Below are 25,125 nucleotides of genomic sequence, written 5' to 3'. Positions count from 1 at the left end.
TTCTTGGAACTCTCTTCTGCTCCACATAGAACAAAATACTCCTCTTACTCAATTCAAATATAATTTGATTGAATGGATGGAAAACTGGAAATTCATTCCAGGTTTAGCACTCATGTCTAGCATGGATAAGGGCAAAAAGTAAATGACATATCATAATGTTGTTATGCCCAGATCTGGGTTGTTTGTACAGAAAATATAAGAGCTAAAAACTACAGTAGAACTATAAATTAAGGCTTCTTAAGATCCACACAGCTCAGTAGCCTAGTAGGTAGCTAAGAACATATGGACCTATGTACTGACACAACCTTTCTGTATTCTGTATCTCACCCATTGTCTGTCAAACACTAGCCCTTCTTTCCAACAGAGCCATCAAAAAGGCACCTGTCAGAGGTTTTATGGTTTGGGTCCTAACCTCATCCCAGTGACGATTTTGAGCAGTTGCACCACCATGATGCTCTATATGCCCTCCCATGTCATGTAAATTCACACATACACACACACACACACACACACTCACACACACACACACACACACCATACAAAGGCTGCCATCACCCTTCTGGAACCTCAATAACAGGTCTCTTGTCAAGGACCAAATTGCTGTAATACAAGCCTCTTTTTGCATCAAAGTAATTTGGCTGACAAGAGCCACAATTTAACTCTTCCAGGATGGACAAACCAGTAATTACCACACCCCTCTCATGTCTCTTCTAGAGCCAGAACCAATAGGTGAACTCAGATTATCTGAGTCATATTCAGAGCTTCCTTCTTCTGCTCTATGAACCCAAGTCCGGATGACCTTTTTTTTTAATGTAATTTTTTTTTTTTTTTCCTTTGGTCAGTGACAACCAGACACTCCTCTCTTTGCTGCCCCATATATCCAATTTTCCCCTTAGAGACAAGAACTTTTTGGCCTACTTGATCCTGCTAGTGACAAGAGATAAGCATCAGAATTTGGAGCAGTCATCCATCAAATGCCAGGAGGGGTTGTAACGTTAATGCCCTAACTCCTCTCTTTCATGCTTGTAACCAATCCAGGGTTTGACATGCAAAGGGCATCACAAAGAGTGTGAGTGCAGCAACCCCTTAGGAATGTCCTACCGCTTGGACCCACTGATATTGTGCGATCTATGATCGACACACAGATTCTACAAAGGAAAGGAATGAACAGACATGCATCTTTCCCACTTATCCAAAGAGAGAGGTGAGGCAGTAAAGTTGCATAAATTCCCACCTCTTCCCATGTCAGCTCCAACAGGTACGAGAGTAGCTATTAAAAAATAGATTACTTGGGGTGTAGTAAGGACTTTGTCCCTCTACTTTAACACCGATGATGGCTTTGTTGATGGTACTGATTTTAAAGTATTGTATTCTGATTCAACTGTTTAAGATAAAGAAATTTTATAGAATATACCCATTAAATGCATTTTTTTCAATGTGGTAAATGTTTATCAAGACGTATACCTATTATTTTAAGAATATTTACCGTTTATTTCATTATATAACTTGAGGAGATTTCAAGGTAGTATTGTTGTCCACTTATTCAGTTTCTTATACATGAAGGCAGTACTATTGTATGAGTTGGTTTCGTTCTCATACTTATCATTAGTTTTCAGATATCAACAGTTAGGAAATATATGACCATATCTTTTCCCTTTATGGGAACCCCATAATTATAACAAACATACACTCATTGTCCTTTGCCTTAGTGAAGTGTCATTGTTATTTCTGAATCTTGATTGTCCTGGTATAAATAAAATAACTGAATGAGTTCAGAACCAGTTTTGACTGAGCTAATTGATTATCAATATTATACATATTTTTATAAATCACCCCCCAGATTCCAAAAGGTGTTGGCCATAGAATAACATGCAATTCTAATCAGTTCTTCCAATACTTAACACTTCACCAATACTCATTCAGCATATATTAATGAGAAATGGCTGATCCCTTTGGTCAGCTGCAGAAGGAGAGACTGACATAGTGCTGAAACACTTCCAATTTGTATTTGCAAAGGCCACCAATGTAGAAAGCTAGAGCAAAACAGTAGCCTATTGAAGTGAATGGTCTGTTTCACCAAAAAAGCTTCTCATTTCCTTCAGCAGGCAACTTTTGCCATTTATAGTCAGTTTGCAAAATTCTTAGGTCAGACTGCACTATATTATGAATAGATAAATGAGAGACATTGCCACAGAATATCTCAGAATTGCATTATCCACTGCTAGAATAAAGGGAATCCAAACCATTCATCTTTGTTGTAAGGAACTGATTTGGGTTTGTCTCAGCACCTGGGTAGTGTTATTCCCAGAGTGATGGAAGCAATTCAAGTTACAAATAATGATATGAGATGGCAGATGCTCTCTCCTACTCTGTCCCCAAATCTTTTGAAATGCCACCCCATAACAATGCTAATTCCTTTATTAAATTGAAAATGCTTTATGCCATCCACTGCAGTCTCATTATGCTTTATTTAATGGGCTATAAAGATGATGCCTTCTGCTAGCATTGTGTTAACAGTCCAATGTTGTCTATTTGTTTTCCTTGTTAGTATTTACGCAACTAGAGTTTGCAATGACAGGGGAAAACAGTCTCATTGTTGCAAGTGGTATGGATGATTAAATTTCATTATTTTATATATATATATATATATATATATATATATATATATATATATATATATATGTGTGTGTGTGTGTGTGTGTGTGTGTGTGTATGTGTGTGTATAGATAGATATCCCTTTCCTTTGCAGACATACCTCTCAATTTATCTTCTCAGGAATTATGGACAAATCTAAACAGTGGCAGCTGGTGACTTCAAAACAAAGGCGGGCTGCAGGAGACAGCTGAATGGGTGGGGCCAACTGAACGGGGTGTGGCCAATTGGAAAGGGGTGGGGCTATGGTACAGTGGGAACAGTGCTGGCCATGCTTACCAATTTACATGAAATAAATGCTCAGTCACTATGGCACATGCTGAATACTCTACACACCACATTGTTACATGTATATATTCTCTTCATGGCAACAACATAAATGCTTTCAATTTCTATAATTCTTTAACAGTACGCTTATTAAAGCTTACTTGCATCTTACAATCTCAGACAAGCTTATCTGATAGTCATTAAAGCATTGCTACTTAAACACACAGCAACAACTTCTACAACATGCATTTTCTGAACAATAAGAAGCATAAATCAACAGTATAAAAATATGACAGAAAACCATAACATTCTGCGAAATCAAAGACAGACGAAACGCCACTGTACTTGTGTCTACCTTGGATGGGGGGGATACTCTGCACACTTACAATGCGTAACTGCTCCTTGCCTTGCTTGGACACATCCAGGGTCACTACATGGAGGGAGTGGGGTACAACAAGTATGTCGCAGTTTAGAATGTCTCTGGCTGACAGTGATAACCGTGATAGATTTGTCATACCTGTCAAACTCAGAGCAAGAAATCTGGACAAAGCCATAAATAAAAGTGGGACAAAGACCCAAAAATAAGGAAAATTTTTAAATATTGCTCTTACAATCTTAGAAAGTTGATCGAATGGTAGGTTTAGTATTGGTATGAATTTTCTGAAGGGTATAAAATCTGAAACTCAAATGTCTGTCATTATTTTCTAACTTCAATCTTTAATGATTTGCCAGTAATTTTCCAGGCAGAAAAAACACAATTTTATAAAAAACGGACCAAAAAAGTGATGCAAAAATCTGGATATTCTGTAAAAATCTGTACAGTTGAGACTGAGGTATTTAATATGTTATGTAAGCAAGTGCAACTTAAGAATTCTTATTCTATTTTACTTTTTTGTATCCTCCTTTACAGCACACTGTTAGAAATCAAACTGGCAAAGATTTCCAATGGGAAAAAGCATCAGGCTTTATGCTGTTTGTCTTATTTTTTTCTACGGGCTACTGATGTTCAAGCAATTCCACCTTGAGCATGTATAGGGAAACTGAATTGGGTCTATATTATGTGATTGAAGAATCTCTTCTTCGAACACATAATAATCGGCACATGTACAGTGAACGGCCACGGGAAAAAATTCTGTTGGCCGTTATTGGAAATCGCCCTTTTCTTCAATGTAGACTGATCTCGGAGTTGGTATATTTAGTTATGGGATTTTATTAGTGTTTTAAAGTGTGTTTTTTTATTTTACGGCCACATGAATATTTTCCCAAGGAAAAAATTAGAGGACGTGGCCGTTCACTGTTTACAGTGTCCAATGTTTATGTGTCAATTATTATGTGTTTGAAGAAGAGATTCTTCGATCCCATAATATAGACATAATATAGACCCACTGAATTTATATGTGCAAGGTGGTCTGTAATCTCAGAAACCATAATGAATTACATACTTTTAGGTATTACTAGTTAAGTTTTAATTTTAGGCCAGAAGATGTTTACTTAGAGAAATGGCAGATACCATGTTTGTAATGCATGATCTGTCCTGTATATTGGCTGGGTGATATGTATTTTGACTATTTTGGGGGGGCATGGAAGTTGCCCATGTTGTGGGGATTGTATTTCTTTAAGATATGGGTAGCAGAAGAAACTCAGAGGTTAATATATGTTATCATTTCACACTATTGCTTTACTTTCTGTAGGGTTTCATGTCATTGTTCATCTCTCTCTCTCTCTCTCTCTCTCTCTCTCGCTCTCCACATAGCAACAAAGATATTTTTCACTTCTGTCTGTGGCATGGTCATCTTTCCTGATAACTGCTTCCTAATGATGAATATGATTATTTTTAATCTCATGAATATAAGTGCCTCTACTAATTATGTAGATTTGCTTTCCAATACATCACATATGCTTGGCTTTAGAGAACAGCTAGCTTTTTCAGTCTGCCAGTTAAATGCATTTGACATTACTTAGCTTACAAACTTCCACTTATTTATTTATGTATTTATCTATTTACCATTTGTTAACCAGGATAGAGAACCAATCCAAGGGCACTCTAAGATCAAGAAGTTATACCCCAGAACTTAATGAACAACAACAACGGCATCAAAACAAATGCAGTTTTAAACAGTACTGCATTAAGCAACAATTTACAAGAGCAAGAATTTATGTTACAAAAAAGTGATATATATGCAGTTCAAAACAACAATATGTAGAGCAGCAATTCACATTTAAAGAAATACAAAGGGAATGTGCAGAATGTATTGAAAATAAACAAAATAGGAAAATATAGCAGATAAGGACTATGTATGAAATAGGTGAAAAATATACATGACCACTCTACTTAGAAAGGTAAAGACTCCATTGTCCCCTTCACCATCCACATCTCATGGCAGCACCTATTGCTGTCCCTTTCTGGCACCACCCCTGCACCCCCACCATCAAGAGGATTTAGTAAATAAATACTGCATAAAGAATACTACTTCTGAATACTGCACTACAAATTCAACAAACAAGTTGAAAACAATCACTATAACTTTTTTAGGGAGTAGCGTTCAGTAACCTCAAGCACACACATACCCACATATTATATAGTTTAAGAGCTCTGAAAAAAAAAAAATAGTTGGACAGTTTATAAAAAAGGAAAAAGGGAGAATACCTTCACTAAACTGCTATAATTTATTCAGTTTGTCCTTTCCTTCCTTTTTTCACTTGAAGTTGAAGTACTCCGTCTCTTTCCATTTTCCAATCCAACAAAAAAAAAAAAAACAAGTTGAAAGGTGCACTACTACTCTGCTGTATGATTGAACTGCTGCTGGCTGTTTCACACTCTCTTTTTCCCAGCACGCAAATTGTGGGAAGACAGCGAGAACCAATCATTAGTCATCCAGCCATACACGTCCCGTATGTGACTGTGCATGTGGCAGTCCGATCCCCTTCTACTTTACTGCAGTTACAAACAGCATAGACTTCTGGCCATCTGTACACTGATACCTTCTCTTCTTTATCTGGTCTGCTTTTACAGCAGTCTGGATTTACAGAAACTATTTTTTTTTAAACTCGGAACTTGCCGAGCACGCATCTGTGCGCAGTTCAAGTTCTGGGACTTTAACAGCGAGTCAATCAGACTAGCAGCTAACCAAAACAGTATTTAAATATTTTATTTTTTAAAATGTTAAGCTTTCTTTTTCTTTCTTTTCACAGCTGGGGCAGCTGCAGCCTTGCAGTCCGATGGCACGAGCTGCCCCAGAATCTAAAACTAATCTGAGGCAGAGAGTCAAAATTCAGGACAATTTTACTCTAGTTCACATAAAAAGTTAATATAACAACATGTTTTGCATCAACCTTCATTATCTGAGCAATAATTAGTATAAATCTCTAATATCTGGCATTATTAACTGAATATAATCCTCACTGATTTACCAGAAAATCAAAATATTTTTGAAGAGCGGCACTAACAAATGAGGCAAAATGAAGGATGTTCTGCCAAAATTAGGAAGAGTTAAGAAGTAGGTTTGTAGATATAATGGGATTTTTACCTGAAAATTATTATTGTGTAGGATAGTGTGATGCTGGCCAAGGCTAATTAATTATTTATTTTTGCTGTTGGTGGCAGTTTATATATGTTTCCAAGTTTTCTCTTCTATGTTTTTTGTTTTTGTTTTTGTTAGTATATGTTTACAATTTTTGACAATGCATATTATGAAATCTGAAGAAAAATAGAGTTAAAAAAGATACTTAAGAAGCTATTCGATCATACATGCCAAGGTTAAATATTTAGAGTTTGGACATCTCTGTTCAGCTATCTGATTATATATGGTTTCCTAAAACTGTTTGGTTTATTCCCCAAGAGTACATGGATATCATCCAAAAAACTGTATTCAACAGAGATTACTGTGCATATTTGTTATATTTCACATATGCATACATGCACTTGCAAACAATATTCTTGCTGTGGTTATACCTAAGACACTTCATAACAATTTTGAACATTGTGTCATTGAGGGTTACTTTGCTGTTTGTTGGATAAACTAATAGGTGTATTAATTTGGTGCACGTAAACATATTTTAATAAGCTGGATATGTTTTTGGATGTGGTTCCATACTAATAAATAGAATGGAGACTAAACTTCATGCAGACAATTGTTTCTGTACCCATATTCCCAAATTACATTATAAATCTGTTCTTAATCATTGTTCACAGAACTAAACAACAATCCCCCAATTGCCCTGTTAACCTAACAGCTAATCTTCACCCCTTCCCAATGGCTGTTGCAGTTCCCTTACTTGAACTCATCTGCATGTTTAGCTGTAGCCAGCAACTACTCTCCCCCCATGTTCCTAGGTTCATAGGTTCATGGGTGTTTACTAGGCTAACAGCCACTAGGGCCTTTTTAAGCCTAGCCATGCATCCCAAATCTCTGACAAGTTCTGCTACCCTTGACAGATGTAAGCAGGGATATAGAAGATGAAACATTTGCAAGCAGGGGCATGGGAGATGAACCATTTACAGATGCCTGTATCCATTTGAGACAAAGGTGCCAAACCATGGATTCATTTCTTGTTTGCTATCCAATTATTCAAGTTACACTTGAATTGAGTTAGGGAGGAACTCTGCTTCACATGGATTGGGAATCTGTTCCAGAGATGGCGTAGTCTCTGGGATACATACCTGTCTCTCTAGCAGGTCCTGTTTATATCACAGGCAAGGATTAAGTCTTTAGAATAGGTAATTCGGGTGCTATTTGTTTTGTGGAAATGCAGAAGGTCCATCAGAGTGGGGTCTGACAGTGCCCTGTATGCTATGCATACATCTTCCCTCAAAAGCCTGCAGGAGTCAGCATACAGGAATCAAGCCTTGAGATGGTCTGCATAGGAAATTATGCCCTGTATTCTTTTAGTGAGGAACCTCTTTGAACATTCTAATTGTTGGATATGTTGGTTAGGTACATACCAAAGGGAGCATTGCACTCAACGATAGGTCTGATGAATGCCAAATACAGTGGAACAATGACCTCCTTGGACCTAGATTCTATACCTTTGTTTATAAGTTACACAACATAAAATGATTTATCACTACTGCAGACACGTGATGGTCAAACGCTAGATTGCTGTCTATGTGTGTCCCTAAGTCCCTGACTACTGGGTCATCTCTAAAGGGTGTGTTGTAAATATGTTAGTTAACAGGGGTGGATGACTTCCTGAAGGATACTGTTATGCATTTATTGCCATTTACATTTAGTCCATGGCTCTGAAACCAGTTGTTTGTCTGGGTCAGCCCTTCCTGGAAACATTTGTGTCAGTGTGGGATTCAATGACAGCTCTTAATTTGCAATCATCTGCAAATGTAGTCAGCCAGAGACCATTGACTTTGGCCTTGACTTCAGAGAAGTAAATGCCTAAAAGAAGCAGTCCAAGGACCATTCCCTGAGAGACTCCAGTTGTGACTGGCTTCTTTGCAGAGACAGACTCCCCATTTCTAATTTCCTGTGTCCTCTTTGTGAGCCAGTTGGCTATCCATCAGGTGACATACAGGTTTGAACCTAACCTCTTGAGTTTGTCAATAAAGCCTGAGTGTGTCAAATGCTTTGGTCAGGTCAAGGTAGGCAGTGTGAACCATTTTGCCCTCATCCAATGCTTTGCTAACCTTCTCAAAGAAGTCCACCAGGTTGAGTAGGCATAACCTGCCCTTGACATAAGCAAACTGGGTTGGGTCCAGTGTCTGAAGGTTTACTATATTACTATTGATCATTTCCATGATAATGCTTTCTATGGTTTTACATATTAGACTAGTGAGACTTATGGGTCTGTATTTTCCAAAATCTGTAGAAGGCCCACCATTGTGCAGAGGAATGACTGTTGCTGTTCTCCATTCATGAGGCAAGAAGATGTTTGCAGGCTTCAGTTAAATAGCAACTCCAGTGGGCCTGATCAGTCATTTTCATGCTATTTAGAAGACATCCTGGGATATTGTCTAGGCCCATTGATGTAGTATTCTTGGCCTTAAAGAAAGCATTAAGGATCTGTTCCCTAGTGATAGCAGGGGGAGTTATATTTGATGGTATTTCCTGATGGAAAGCTGAATTTATCAGCCAGTAGGTTTGCTATATCTTCTCACTTTTTTAATTTCTCCAAGTCTTTTGCTATTCTAATAGCATGATGGGAATGGATCCCATTCCTAAGCAAAGTACGATTAAAGTTCATGAAATCAGCATTGTCTCAGTCTTTGATGTCAGTCATAAATGCTCTTCCCAGTACCCGCAATGTGCCCAGAAATGACTCTGGCAATTCATACAGGGTTACATAGGTTCATAGGTTCATAGGTTCATAGGTTTATACTAGGCTATCTGCCCTAAGGCATTTATAAGCCCAGCCCAAATTTTTGTGGCTTACGCCACCCCTTATATGAAAAAATACTGTGCCCATTAGTTTGTTGTGCCTCTGTCCAGCAGTGACACAGATATGATTCCCGGGGTAAACCTACGATCTCCCATCCACAGGTCTAGATTTCTCTTGAACAGAGTCAGCGAGGTGCTCTGCCTCACATGGACCGGGATTTTATTCCACAGCATAGGGAGTCTCTGAGTGATAAATCTATCCCTCCAGCATGTCCTATTTATATCCGTGCTAAGGTTTAAGTCGCTTGCTCTAGTGGTTTTGGTGGATTTGGATTTTTGAGGTGGAGCATGTCCATTAATTCCGGGTTGGACATGGCCTTGTATGTCAGGCACATGTCACCTCTGAGCAGACGGTATGCGACTGAATAGAGCTGGAGTTTCTTCAATCTGGCAGCATATGACAGATTTTGGAGTCCCTTTATCCTTTTGGTGAGGAACTTTTGGGGTCTCTCCAATTGCTGCAGATGTCGGGTGAGATACATCCCGAATGGGGCATTGTACTCGATCATTGGTCTGATAAGTGAAGAGTACAGGGAACAATGACCTCACTAGATCTGGATGTGAATCCCTTCATGATCAGGTGGGCAATGTAGAAGGTCTTTCTAACCACTTTAGCAATGTGAGTGTCAAAGAAAGGCCACTGTCAACCTGGGTCCCCAGGTCCCTGATAACCTCTTCTGTGCTTAGTGGATTGCCACCTATATGGTAGCTTGGGGTTACCTTGTTTTTCCCGAAGGGTATGACTATACATTTTTTGGCGTTTAACTTCAGGCCATGGCTCTGGCACCAGCTATCTGTTTCCGTGAGTCCCTTCTGAAGGATATCCGTGTCCGATGCACTTTCCACTATGGCGCCCAGTTTGCAGTCGTCTGCAAACTTTGTCAGCCAAAGTCCTCCCATGTTGGCCTGTACTTCTGAGAAGTAGATGCCAAACAATAGGGGGCCAAGGACTAAGCCCTGTGGGACACCACTTGTGACTGGCTTGGAGTCTGACACAGCGCCAGCAACTCTAACCCTGTGGGTTCTGTCCTTAAGCCAGTTTGCAACCCATCTTGTGACATATGGGTTTACATTTAAGCTGGTAAGTTTTTCTACAATACCTGAGTGGGGTATTGTGTCGAAAGCCTTTGCAAGGTCAAGGTAGGCTGTATGGACTGCCTTTCCCTCATCAATGGCCTTGGTGACTGTTTCGAAGAAGTCGACCAAATTCAAAAGGCGTGATCTTCCCTTGACAAAGCCAAACTGGGTCGGGTCCAATGTCTGCAAGTCCCCTATATCTTTGTTTATGAGCTCCATTATGATCCTCTCCATAGCTTTGCAGACTAGACTTGTTAAGCTTATGGGGCGGTAATTACCAGGGTCCATAGAGGCGCCGCCTTTGTGGAGTGGGACCACAGTTGCCGTATGCCACTCCTTGGGCACGTATCCTGTGGTAAGGCTGAGATTAAACAGCTGCCTTATGTGCGGGTTTAATTCCTCATTTAGCTCGTGTAGCACACAGCCGGGGATACCATCCGGTCCCATTGATGCTGTGTTTTTAGCTTTAGAGAGAGCAGCTTTCACCTGTGCATTTGAGATGTCCGGGAGGCTACACTCGGCTGGGATAGTTATCTCTCCTTTAGGGGGGGAGAGGGGGGTGAGGTTTGCACTGAACCTGTCTGCCAGTATGTTGGCAATGTCTGTGGGTTCAGTGATTTTGTATCATTTTGGACTAATTCTGAGCATATCTGGGAGTTTCCACCCAGGTTCCTAACATAGCTGAAAAAGGCCTTATTATTGTCCTTTGAATCCATGGCAATTTTTCTCTCAAAATTGGCCTTAGTTGATTTTATGAGTGCTCGTATTTTTTTACTAATAATGATCAGGGGTGACTTCCCTTTTATGGATTTTGTTCTATCATGTAATAGCTTTCTCCTCTTATTGTAAAGTTTGTTAATGGCTGGGATCCACCAGACTGGACGTTTGCCCTTTGTGGAAAGAGTCTTGGTTTTATTTGGGATTGCCTGATCCATGCAGTCCTGGAGGTGTTCATAGAAGGCATTTGTAAGGGCTTCCGCAGCTTGGGTTGTGGTTTCCTCTGGCTCAGGGGCCTTGAAGGATACCACACCAGTCTTGAGTAGTGTGAAGTTTGCTTTAGAGAAGTTCTTCACTATAGTCTTTTTTGTTTGGGGTGGGGACGGGATGTGGATTTCCAGTGAGATTAGTTTATGATCAGATCTCACCAATGAGGGATATACTTCGTGTGGAGCATTTTGTCCCCATGTTTGTGATAATGAGATCTAGTATATTTTCTCCTCTCGTGGGAACAGTGACTAGCTGTTCCATGGCATTTGAATTTATGAACTCCAGGAACCATTGGGCTAGAAAGTTAGGGCTTGAGTAATGTTCCCAGTCTATATTCGGGTAGTTGAAGTCACCCAATATGATGGTGTTTGGAGATACATTTATACCCTCCAGTGTCTTCAGGAAGGCTGTGTGGGGTTCCTGAGTTTGAGAGGGTGGCCTGTAGCATGCTACAATTTGTAGAGCAGTTTTGCCTATGGTTAGTTGCACCTGGATGGTTTCCGGAGCTTCGTGCATTGCCACCAACCTGGAGGTGTGGGTATCCTTTATGAATATGGATACACCCCCTCCTTTTGTGGTGTGGTCCGGGTTTTGGGGGCGGAACGCATGATATGAGGTAAAACCTAATAGTGCCGGGGTGCTCTCAGGAGCCTTGAACCAGGTTTCAGTTACAGCACAGACATCGATGTTCTCCATACTGAGAAGGGCCTCGAGTGCGTGCATTTTGAGATTTAGACTTCTGGCATTGAGCAGCATTACCCTCAGTTTCTTCCCATTTTTGTTTTCTAGGGTGGTAGGTTTAGAATTTGAGCCTTGCCTAAAAAGGCACTATGGGGTGGCAAGAGCCTTAGCCAATATCCGGAATCCCAGGGGTGACAGGTGCAAGCCGTCCCTTGCGAAGCAGCGTGGCTTGTCAAGCATGTCATCCCAGGCAGACAGACACTGGATCCCCTTTGAATGACACCAGACATTAAGCCAATTGTTAAAGCTGATCATCTTGTCTCTATATTGTGGCATCATTCTTGGTGAAGGAAGGATACTGCTCAGGGTTAGGGTCATACCTGCCTGGGCTACATAATCAGAGAGCTCCTCTATGTCTCTTTTCATGTAGTCCAGGGAGGTACATCTCAGGTCGTTCACACCAGCATGGACAATGACTGTGTCATATTTGTACTTGCCGTGGAGTGACCCGAGTGCTTGTGTTATGTGTCGGATTCTAGCGCCCGATAGGCAGCTTACTGTGACCCTCTCCTTGTTCAGCCTGGTGAGTGGGGCGTCAGTGTGTCTGACTATGGAGTCACCTATGACAAGTATGTTTGGTGTTGTATTTGGCCTTAAGGGCTGTGACTGCTTTGCACACTGCTTTTGTGGTTTATGTGTTGCTTGTGGGGTGTCTTGAGGTAGCAGTTGTTTGGGTGTCTGCTTTGGAGGCCTCTGCTGTTTAGGTAAATTTTTACTCAGAGCCTCCGAGTATGTCTTTGTGTGTTTATGTGTTTGATTCAGTGGAGTGGTAGCATTATGTGAGGCTGGTTTTGTGGTGTGTGTAGTTGCCTTCTCCTCCTGTCTGGTCTTGCCAGTCCTGAGTTGAGAGAGCTCAGCCTCCAGTTTGGCTAAATAGCTGCATCTCTCGCAAGTATTTGTGTTATGTGGGAGGAGGAGAGGGTTGTCTGTGTACATGAGGCAGTTATAACATTGCCTCAAGATTCCCAGATTCATCAGCTGGACCGGAGAAGAGATTGACAATAACATAGTTAAATAGGACTGTAGATTCTTTTTTATAAGATCTGTTGCTCCTACTACTATTGGAACTGTCTGGGTATCTTTATTCCACATTGCTCTCATTTCTACATGTTAATCCTGATATTTTATCGTTTTTATATATATATATATATATATATATATATATATATATATATATATATATATATTTATATATATATATTTATTTTTTATATTTGATCGTTGGAGCTTTTCTCCCCGGGCCTCCGCTGAAAAAGGACATGTATCCAGTCGGACCATCCCAGTTAACAAATGTAAAATAAAATAAATAAAATAATAAAATTTTATGACTTTGTGTCTCTCTGTATGCAAGACACTGTGGTCACTGGATGTGGCGATTTCACTGATCAATACTACTGTTGTCTTCTTTTCATGGACCACTATATCCAGTTTTCTAGCATCTATCTTTTTAACTGTTGGTAATGGGTAATCCCATGTAATGCAGACTTCATCATTTTCTATGATGTTTTGTAGCTCAGGTTTCCAGGATTTTTCAGCCACATAAATACCATAATGTTTGCACAATCCCCTGTGCAACAGTCTTGCCACATTATTATGCCTTTCATTATACAGTCCTTCTGCAATTAGTATACGAGGTGTGCAACTGTTTCCAATTCTGTTTTACAAAATCTACATTGGTGTGTTTTTCCCACATGTTCGATGGACTTTGTAAACCAACATGTACGTATCCCACTGCCTTGTGCTGCCAATGTTAGCCTTTCATCTCTCGGTTTGAATTTGCCTCTCCTTAACCATTTCTGCATTCGATCCTGATCAACATGAGGTTCTTCCAGAAGTTTTCTATACTTGCATCTGTATTTATGCATTTCCCACGTTCCTTGCCTTCTCATCTGGTCCTTCACCTTATATACTTTCTTTTGTTTTTTTTTGGTACATTCAGTTGCTGCTTGATTTTTATCTACTTTTGGTTTGATTTCCATTCCTGCTTGACACTGATATGCTTCTGCTAGATTAAGCAGGGAAGCCATCTTAGATTTATTCTCCTCATGGTTCAGAACTTTCACTACATGTGGATCTTGTGAGGTCAGCAGATATGTGTGGAGTCCCCCGATTACAGATCTATACAGGTAATCAATTTCAAGGAGGCCCATCCCTCCTTCGGAACAGGGAATATATAATCTTGGTATGCACTGATTTTTATAAATCATTTGGTGAGCATGAAGCATTCTTCTTGTTTTCCTGTCTAATCTATCCAACACATTTGGGGCTAGTCACTCACTCTGAAACTGTAAACTAGGACAGGAAAAGCAAATTTGGTTTATAGCTTGGATTTTGTTCCTAGATGTCAACATTGATTTAGGATTAATTTAAGTCTTCTAAAGTATTCATTACTACATTTTATTCACAATTGTTCATGTATTATTATTATTGATCCTTCTTCAGTTCCCAAATATTTATACACTCCCTCTTGCTCAAGTTCTTTTATATCACATTCTTGTTCCAAGCTGATGTTTTCTCAGTGCTATGGTTTTCCTGCTTTAAAAGTTGCTTTTGCACATTTATCAAGACCATTTGATATTCTTACATCATCTGAAAAAGTTTTGACAACTTACAGTTCTGCTTTCATGTCCTCATCTGATGAGCTTTACAGTTTTAAATATCGACAAAGAGAAGATGAGAAGTCTTTACAGTTTGTTGTTTTCTAGGAGCCAAATTATAGCCATGGCCTAAGCTGTTAAGTAGATAGCTTAACAGAATAGCAGCAGTGACAGAGAGTCACCCTGGAATATCCCCCTTTACATTTTTATCCCTGGAATATTAATTTGTCCTTTATCATAGCTTAATTGCAATGTGGTCTGCCACTGTAATGTAATCAATCAGTGTAGGGTGTATCTTACACATTTTAAGCACTCTTTTATCCATGAATGTGGGATACTATCAAGTGCTTTTTTGTAGTCAATCCATGCCATACTTAAATTCTTTACCTTTTTACAGTTCTTCACTATGACTTTATTTACCAACAAATGATCCTTTGTTCCATATGATTTTCTTTTATTGCCCTTTTGTTCTATTGCCATAATTGAGTTTTCTTCTAAATGACTATAAACTCAGTTGGCATCAGTACCAATGAATAGTTTATATGTCATTATAAGGCAAGTTACTGGTGTATAATTTTTAGGGTAGCTTGCAGGTTCACTCTTAAGTAGAAGTATTGTTTTTCCTGTTGTTAGCCAGTTTGGTGTCTGTTCAGGGTGAGCACACAAATAGTTCTTACTCATGGCTAAGTCATCATGGAAAGATGTTATTACTTTTAACCAGAAGTTAGGTACTACATCAGGGCCTGGGGTATTCCGATTAGAAGCTTTTCTTAACTTTGTTTCTGTCTCTATGTCTGTTACTTCATCACATTTCATATTTTGTACCTTTAAACTTCTTATTCTTTCTTTTACTTTTTTATCCATTTAGCATCTTTGTTATGTTCCACAGGAACTTCATAGATACTTCTCTAAAATGCATCTATTTCTTCTTTTTTGATAGTCTTTAAATTCCTTTTACCTTCTTTTCCCAGTTCTCAACAAACATGTTTAGGTCACCAATAAATTGATTATTTTGTACTTTTCCTTTATATTTATCTGTGTATCTTTTACGCTTTTTCACCTGTGGTGAGATTTTTAGTTTATTTGCAATAGTGGATGATAGATCCTAATCTGTTGTAATACTGTGCATCACTTTTATCACATCTGTCTTCTTAAGCATATTTTGCATCTGTTCCTCTTCTATACTCTTCTAACAGTTGCACTTCTTGTCTTAATTGCTTATACTTTTCTCTGTTTGATACTTCCATGAGGGTATTCTATTTCTCAACTTCCTTTCCCTCAGTATCCTGTGTTCTTGTGGTAGAACTTTACCAGTCATTAACTTAGCTGCACAATTATATATCCTGTTTAATTCTGTTATATCGTATGGATCTCTACAGACAGTCCTAATTACTGTGTTCATTTGATTTATCAAACTTCTGACTTTAGGGGTTTTATTGACCTTCTGCAGACTATTTCTTTCATTGATCTTAATATGTCTATCTGGGTCTACTTCAAAATGTTGACCATTCAGAATGCCGACTTTCATATGGCCGAAACCATATGATCGACATTCCAAAATACCGACATCCTGAAATAGCATCATTTACCTACCTGTAAACACAGTAAAACTGTGTTATGCAGGGGGCAAGCCCCTCCCCTGCACCCCCTATACCCCCTGCTACTTAAATATTCTCACCCTGAGATTGCACTAGAGTGCAGAAAAGAGGAATCTCCCAATCCTGCACTGTAGTGGGATCTCCGGCTTTCATTTGTCAGGCTTTCAAACGTTCGCTCATATGGTGTCGGCCATATGAGTTTCGAACATTTGAAAGTTCAAAGAAATGAAGGGCTCCCATCTATCTATATCAATTAAATCAAGCAACTCTTCTCTTCATTTGTTTTCTGCTAAACTGAGGGCACATTTTTTGTTTTCCATTTCCTGAGGGCACTCTATAGAAAGTTCTATTTCATCTTCCTTTGGCACATTCTCTTCAATTTCATCCTGTGTCATCCATTGCTCTGTCATATGAGAACTCACCATCCTATCACTCCTCAACATTGGCTCCATCAGAGTTTCCATAGTTTCCTGTTCATTCTCTTACTCTCCATCTTCAAGTGAATGTTTATACTGGTTTCCTGTGGGAGGCTCCAAATTATCTTCATATGCACCTGACAATTGTTTCTTGTTTCACTGGTTTCCCCTTAATTTGGAGGTCTATTGCTCTGTCTTGCCATGGTGCTTCCTGAATTAGATTTTCTACACTGAATCCTTCACTTCAGAGGTACTCTGTAACCTCAGTTTCTATTTCTATAACTTCTCGATTACTAATCTCCTTTTCCTCTTTGTCGTCTTATTTTTGTAGTGTAAAGTTTTCCATGTCCTGATTCCTTTACCTGTATTTCCCGTCAAATAACTTTGGTGATGCTCTTTTTGTATTGATTAGTTTTGGTTTCTCCCTTGCACTAAAATTTCACCATATTAACTCTCTTTTTCTTTCACATTTCCATATTCTTCTTCAGATGTCTCCTTACTTTGGGGATTAGTTCCATCATGCTGTGATGTAACCTGTGTCAGTATAGGTGGCTCCATTTACAATGAAGTCTGCACACAATTGTGTATTGCTTTTGAGGATGAGGACATAGCAAAAGAATGCCTTGGGTTTGTCCTTGGCCTGGAATGCCAAATTTACCTGAAATTTGGCTTTGTTAGACTTTATTTGTCCTCTAAGTTGTTTGCTTAGTTTGATGAGAGTGCTTTTATCCTGCTGGGTGTTGCACCTTTTAACTTTTGCCATGAATTTCTTCCTTCTGTTATACAGCCTATTGAGTTTGTGATTCTACCAGGGTGGCTTGTTTTTTGAGTTAATTCTGTACTCTCTTCCATGTGGGTACAGCTGTCTCTTTGCAGCTATTAACATGCTTATATACAATTTCTTTGAAAAATTTTGCATAGGCAGCAGTCTTGTCAGGGTTTCTGGGGGCTTGTAATTTTGCCAAGTTATCAGTTAATGGCAAGATGTTAGCCTTAGAATAGTTCATGAATATTCCAAAATTAGCTGGGGGTTCAGGGTTTTATTTCTACTTCAAAGGACACTATTTTGTGACCTGATCTTACTAGGGAAGACATTACAGTAGGGGTTATGCAGCACTTTCCCATATTAGTGAGGAACAGATCTAGTTTAGTTGCATCCCTAGTTGGTGTATTGACAATCTGGTCCAGGGATTTTGTGTTTACAAAATCCAGGAATTTCTGTGCCTATATATTTGGTGTCACCTAGTATTCCCAGTTAATAGCCCATGAATATAGTATTCGGATGTAAGTTGAGTGTTTCCAATAACTTTAAATATATGGTATGGGTTTCTTACATCATAGCTGGGGACCTAGAGCTTGCAAGGAAGTGGTACTGAATTTTACCTATGGCTGATTTGAACATCGAGTAGCTCAAGTGCATTGTCCTGTTTGACCAACCTTGAGCTATATTTAATTTTGATGGGGCAACAATATCCTAGACCTAGTCATTACCAACATGAATGAAAGGTGTTCCACACCTGAAATCAACTCCTCATTGGTCCGATCCGACCATAAGCTAATCACCCTTGATATCCACATCCCGCCCCCACTCCCCATTAAGGAAACCATGGTAAAAAAATTCTCCAAAGCCAACTTCATGCTTCTTAAGTCAGAAGTGGTGAATTTAATGACACCCATGCAGATGGGCAATACAGTTACAACTGCTGAATCCTACACAAATGCACTCTATAAGCACTTACACGAGTGCATGGATCGTGTTATACCAAACAGAACCAAGATGCTATCCTCCAAAAAAAGGAAGCCAACCTGGTGGTCCCCTGCCATAAACAAACTGTACAACAGATGGAAGAAACTGTTGCAAAAGAGAGTAAAATCCCATGAGTGGAGGAACTCCCTGGTCAGCCTCAGTAAGAAGCCGAGATCCCTTATAATATCCTCCAAAGCTAGCTACGAAAACAAAATTGCCACTAATTCTAAGGACAACCACAAAGCATTCTATAGCTATGTCAAGAATCTCAATAGCAACACCCAGATCTGATCTGAGTTGCAGAACAAAAGCATGAAAATTACAGAACCAACTGATATTGCCAACATCCTGGCAGATAGGTTCAGTGCTAACTTTACCCCCCCTCACCTCCTAAAGGGCTCATATCTATACAGGAAGAATGCAGAGTCCCTGTAATCATAACTATGCAGGCAAAAGCTGCACTCTCTAAAGCCAAAAACACAGCATCTATGGGACCGGACAACATCCCAGGCTGCGTTTTACATGAACTTCAGAAAGAAATGGCTCCCCACTTAAGCACCATGTTCAATAATAGCCTCGCATCAGGCTTTGTGCCCACTGAATGGTGCACAGCAACAGTTATCCCACTCCACAAAGGGGAAGCCACCACTGATCCCGGGAACTATCGACCTATTAGCCTGATGAGCCTGGTCTGCAAGGCCATGGAACGTATCATCATGGAACTCATAAACAAAGACATCGGTAACCTTCAAACTCTGGATCCCACCCAGTTCGGGTTTGTAAAAGGCAGATCATGCCTCCTGAACCTGATGGACTTCTTTGAGGCAGTCACCAAAGCCGTAGATGCGGGTAAGGTGGTTCACACAGCCTATCTTGACCTCACCAAGGCTTTCTACACCATCCCCTATTCTGGAATTATAGCTAAACTAAAAAAACTAGGTATAAATCCCTATGTCACAAGATGGGTTGCCAACTGGCTCACTGACAGAACCCACACTGTAAAAGTTGCAGACTCCAAATCTGACCTCAAAGCAGTGACAAGTGGAGTACCACAGGGTTCCGTCCTGGGACCTCTCCTGTTTGGTATCTTCTTCTCTGAAGTACAGGCTAACACAGAAGGCCTCTAGCTAATGAAGTTCGATGATGACTGCAAACTAGGAGCCATAGTCAAGTCCCCAAATGATGTAGACATCCTACAGAAGGGCCTCACTGAGACAGATGCCTGGTGTCAGAGCTATGGCCTCAAGCTCAATGCCAAAAAGTGCAGTGTCATCCCCTTTGGTAAAAACTCTGTACCCGTGAACTACCACATAGGCAGCAATCTACTTAACACCAAATGTGTGATAAGAGAGCTTGGGACCCAGGTGGACAGTAGTCTCTCCTTTGATAGTCACATCGCCACAGTAGTCAGGAAGTCCTTCTACGTGGCACACATCATCATAAAAGGGTTCTCATCCAGGAAAAAAGAGGTCATTGTTCCCTTGTACTCAACACTCATTAGACTCATTATAGAGTACAACGCCCCTTTTGGAATGTACCTCACAAGACATCTGCAGCAGCTGGAAAGGCCACAGAAGTACCTCACAAAGAGGATTATTGGCCTCAAACAAATGCCCTACACTGACGGCCTCAAAAAACTCCAGCTTTACTCCGTAGCATATCGCCTACTCCAAGGTGATCTCTGCCTAACATATAAAGCTATGTCAAACCCAGAGCTGCTGGACATGCTACACCTAAAGAAACCCAATCCTCACTACACACTCTATGGACCTAAACCTTGTCACTGCAATAAACAGGACATGCTGGAGGGATAGATTCCTGTCCCAGAGACTTTCCATACTCTGGAACAGGCTACCCATCCATGTCAAGCAAAGTTCTTCATTAGTACTCTTCAAGAAAAATCTTGATGAGTGAATGGGTAATAGGAAATACACCCCGGGGATCACTTTTATGTCTCTGCTTGACAGTGGCACAGGAAAATAACTTTCTTGTTGGCTAGGCTTACGTAGGCCCTTGGGCCAATCGCCTAGTACCTACATATGAACCTATGTAAATCGAGACACCTCCACCTTCAGTCCCTGTCTGTGTAGTAACTGGTCTAAATGTGTGAAGGCATTATAACCTTGCATTTTTGATGTGCTCTCTGCAGATTTAAACCATGACTCAGTGACTGTACAGATGTCAGATTTCTCTAGGGTGAAGAGAGCTTCTAGGGAATGGAGTTTTTTTGTTTAGAATCATAGCATTGAGCAGTAATACTTTTAGATGTTCTTGGTTTTGAATTGATGTAAGAAGTATTTATTTATTTTGTGAAAACTGAATAAAAGCCTGGAAAAACCACCATGATGAGAATCACTTCCTCCTTTAATAGAAACAAACAAACAAACAGGTAAACAAAATCCAAGAGCTCTAGTAAAAGAAAATCGCTTTCGGCTCTTCAGCCTTCATCAGATCTAAAAATGAACTCTATTCACTAGTTTAAAAACATAGTCCCATCCAATCAGATGTTTGTCATTTAGTGACATCATACTGTGTAGGTGTAACACACTTTTTAACATCTTAAAGCTATAGCTCTAGCTGCAAAAACCAGGCCTTCCTTACATTAAAATAAAGTCATGAAGAAAACTTTCAGAAAATTTTGAAGCATCTGTTTTTAAGCAGAGGCTTCAGTGGTACTATATTGTTTATACCTGGATGCCTGTCAGCTCTAAGATTTATTATCCAGTCAGTTTCTTGTATTTCTGTAAAAGTTTTAAGGTCACCTCCACAAAAATTGGGTACAATGTGATCCAAGACCATAAAAGTAAATGAATGTGTGGGAAATTGTATAACATGAGTAGCTAATGCATTGTTAGTATTAGCTTTAGTGATATCTCATAGATGTTGCATAATCCTAGCTTTAAACAACTGGCTAGTTTTACCTAAATAGAAAGCTACACATTTCATGCAGCTAGCTAGATAAACTAAATCTCGAGAAAGGCAGGTAGCATATCAATTAAATTGGAAGTCTTGGCCAGAAATAGGATGTGAGAAGCAGTGGCTGGTGTTTATATAAGGGCAAGCTTTGCATTTGCCACATCTATATGTTCCTTTCTTAGATGTCTGGAATCCAGTTCTTTTTGAAACTCCATCTTTGAAGCAAAGCATCCTTTTTAAGTTGTTTTTGTTCTTGTAAGTAAAACATGGTTTCTCCCCTACTATCTCTTTAATTTTTTTCATTCTCTGTCTAGACTGGCCAGTACTTGCATATGGTGTCACATACTAGTCAAGAGTCCGAACTATAGGTCAGCAGACAATTTAGAGTCTTATTGAGATCCGTTGTCTCCCTCATATTCCTTTTTGTTTGCCTCATCACATCTTTTTTCCTGAAAATTTAAGGAGGAAGTATTTAGTCAGATATTCTGAAGTTAGAAACAAATCAAGCAGTACTTACTGAAAACAAAGAATTAGCTTATCAAGAATGATGAAAAGAGGGGAGTTGCCTGAATGGCTACTGCCTGGCTGCTACTAGTGTTGATCTCATCACAGTTTCACTCTGCTGTGATACAATGCTCATTTGCTTCTTCTTTTACCAGAAGCAAAACATTAGCACCAACTCCAAGATGAGAAGCAGGTCACAGCCTGTTTGATGATCCTCAGGCTTGTCCCAGATGATGCAAGGTTTGGTAGGCTTGTTATAGCCTTCTCCTGGTAGATGTTTTGCATAGCAACAAGACCAATCAGGACCGTCAAGTACAGAGTCTCACTGCTCAACCAGAAACAGTCAGGAATTAATGCACTCTGCTCATTCTCTCACCACGAGTAGAATATAACCACAAATTGCAAGTTGTTACATATGAAGCAGTTATTAAGCTTTCCAGTGATCAACAATCTCCAGGAAATAATGACCCTGTGCTCCTTCTCTCACCAAGAGAAAACAGAAGCACTAACCCATGATGACAACTGAGAGACACAGTATGGGCTCTCCAATAACTGGTTGCCTTGCAATAGATGTTTAAAGGTAGGATGAAAAAGTGGTTTAATATCTTAAGCACTGCAGTGTGCACTAAGTAGTCAGAAATGAAAAAGGAGGTAACTTTAGCTTTAACTGTCTAAGTGGAGAGCCACTAAGTTTAAAAGAGTGAGATAGATTAAAGGGGGTGGGTACTTTTGTATTTTGGTTCTACAGAATACAGAGGAATGGTCAATAAATTTATATAGCTGAAGGGGAGTGATTTCATAAAATGACAATTTTGTGTTTTCTCACAACAACCAGTGAAAGAGGAGATTGAAGGAGATTTGTGGTCAAATTAACATAAGGGGGAGGCAACTAGAAAGACAGTTGTGTTTAAAAATACAAAAGTGACAGAGTGGGAAGGAGGTAAACAATTTCTGTGTGATTCACAAGACAGCAGTGGTCTCTTTCCCAGTTTTAATATGCAACTAAAAGCAGATCACAAGTAAAACACAGTGTAAAGTAAACAAATCACAGTATGCAAAATAGAAGAAGGCAATAAAGTAATTAACAATACAAGAAAGCAAAAACAAGCTAACCTTTCCCTTACAGCAAGTTGTAGCACAGTCTGGGTGAGCTTTGCTAGTAAAGCTTTGACATATTGTGCTTTACCCCTTAAATAGAAGGTTTAGCTCCCAGCTCCAACCCCCATCTGTTCTAACTTCATGTAACTCTTTAATTGACCTGTTCTAATTTCTGTGACTCATAAGAGACACAGCTGTGCTCTTTCCTAATTCTAATATGCAATTAAAAACACAATACAAGTAAAACACTGTGTAAAAACAAATTGCATTATAAAAAAATAGAAGTAGGCAATCAAGTAATACAAAATACAAAAAAAAAAACCTAGACTTTCCCTCAAAGCAAGTTGTAGCAGAGTCTGGGTGAACTTTTCCAGTAAGGGTTTGAAACCTTGCCCAAACACAAAGATGAGTTCAAGTTCAAGCAATAGTCCATGTAAGCTATCAGACAGAGGGGTTCCTGAATGCAAGACAGTAATCTCTGAGCAGCGAGGGACTGAGCAGATAAAGTGGATCTTTATTTTCCCTTATTTCACTTTAGTCCTGTTTGATAAGCCAAGTTATTTCCTATAGCAATCAAATTTTTTTCATGATTGTATACAGGTAGATAATGTCTGGAGCATAGCTTCTACTGCACTGCACTGCAGTGCTCATTTTGAGAAAGTAGGTTAGTAATGAACTAATTTCTCAAAATGTACCTTATCCAATGTTCTTATCTCTGTTTTTGTGAGCTTATGGGGAGCACATATCCCTGAATTTATTTCATTGGAATTTACAGCCAGGTCCAACATCGGGCTGGTAAGGAGTTACAAGGAACTACAGGAGAAATAACTTCCAAATATGTTAAATTGTTAAGAATTTCAAAGAAATACACACAAGTTTATTTCATAGTGAATGGGAAAATGTACACAATTTAAATATTTTATGTGGCACTTATTTTTTTGCTGCAATTAGTCATTTAGTCATTTTTTTAATCTGAATGTACCTTATTGAAATGTTGATTATTAAGTCTGTTTTGTTAATTTTTAAAAGCTGATTCTTTACAATACTGTGGGATAACCTGCTTTCTAGGTATGGACCATATTAAATGCAATACTGCATATTCACAGAAATTTGAATGTGCTTTTCCCCTGGTTGCTTATTTTAATGCTAATTATGCTTAGACAATTTAAAACAGTATAACAATATTGTAGTTACCAGCATGTTGTATTACATCTGGCAATGTTTTCATTTATTAATTTGCTTTTATTCTTTGCAGACGGCCCAGACTGTCCTTGTGGTTATTGTCGTTTTTGGGATTTCTTGGTTGCCACATCATGTGATCTACCTTTGGGCAGAATTTGGAAGTTTCCCTCTGACTAATGCAACATTCATCTTCAGAATAATAGGACACTGCTTAGCTTACAGCAATTCTTCTGTTAATCCAATTATTTATGCTTTTCTTTCTGAAAATTTCAGGAAGGCTTATAAACAGGTATTCAAATGCCAAATAAATAACAAGTCCTATATTAATGATATAAAAAAGAACAAAAGTCAAATTGACACACCACCATCCACAAATTGTACCCAATTATGAAAATGTATATGTTGCATATAATGTAAAACATGTTTATAAAAATGTAACTGAAGAGAGCAAAGCACAATCAACCATCTTTTGTATTTGAGGAAATATGTATTTGATTTTGAAAACTTTGCTGGGTAATGGACTCTGTTCTCCTCCACAATGGAATGCTTGAAATACAGCATTAGTTGATAATAATGCTTGTGCTTCTTAAAGCAGAGAAGAATTGTGGTGTTAGTTAACTGCAATATGTTGGTTTTCTGCAGTGCAGTTACATCAGGTATAAAGGGTAAAGCAGCAAGGAATTATGGCTCTGGTTTTGCAATGAATGTTGAAGAGACAATTGACACATTTTTTATCACAGTTAAGGTCTCCATTCACATTATTTAATTGTGCATATTCTCTAAACAGTTTTAATGTGGCTAGTAGTTTTCATAGGCTGATTACTTGACAGAGACAGCAAAACTCTGCCCGAATTTGTTGTAGCTTATGCCTTCAAATTGCTTTTAGATTTCAATGACTGCTCATGAAAAAAAGTCATGCAGATTATCTGATGATGACATGCCAGCAGTGACAATACA

The 25,125-nt window shown here is 39.2% G+C and overlaps 1 long non-coding RNA gene across 1 annotated transcript in view; it reads left to right on the top strand.

Annotated features, from left to right (window-relative positions):
- Positions 1–24,635, top strand: part of LOC122798287 — a 1,121,722-nt gene extending 1,097,087 nt beyond the window's left edge. Inside the window, exon 2 of the long non-coding RNA XR_006364239.1 lies at positions 24,242–24,635. This is a non-coding gene — a long non-coding RNA (uncharacterized LOC122798287). The remainder of the gene's footprint in view (positions 1–24,241) is intronic.
- The last annotated feature ends 490 nt before the right edge of the window (positions 24,636–25,125 follow it).

This window comes from Protopterus annectens, chromosome 3.part1 (assembly GCF_019279795.1).
Source record: "Protopterus annectens isolate FY-2018-M chromosome 3.part1, PAN1.0, whole genome shotgun sequence".
NCBI classification, from domain to species: domain Eukaryota; kingdom Metazoa; phylum Chordata; order Ceratodontiformes; family Protopteridae; genus Protopterus; species Protopterus annectens.
This window is presented reverse-complemented; position numbering and strand designations above follow the sequence as displayed.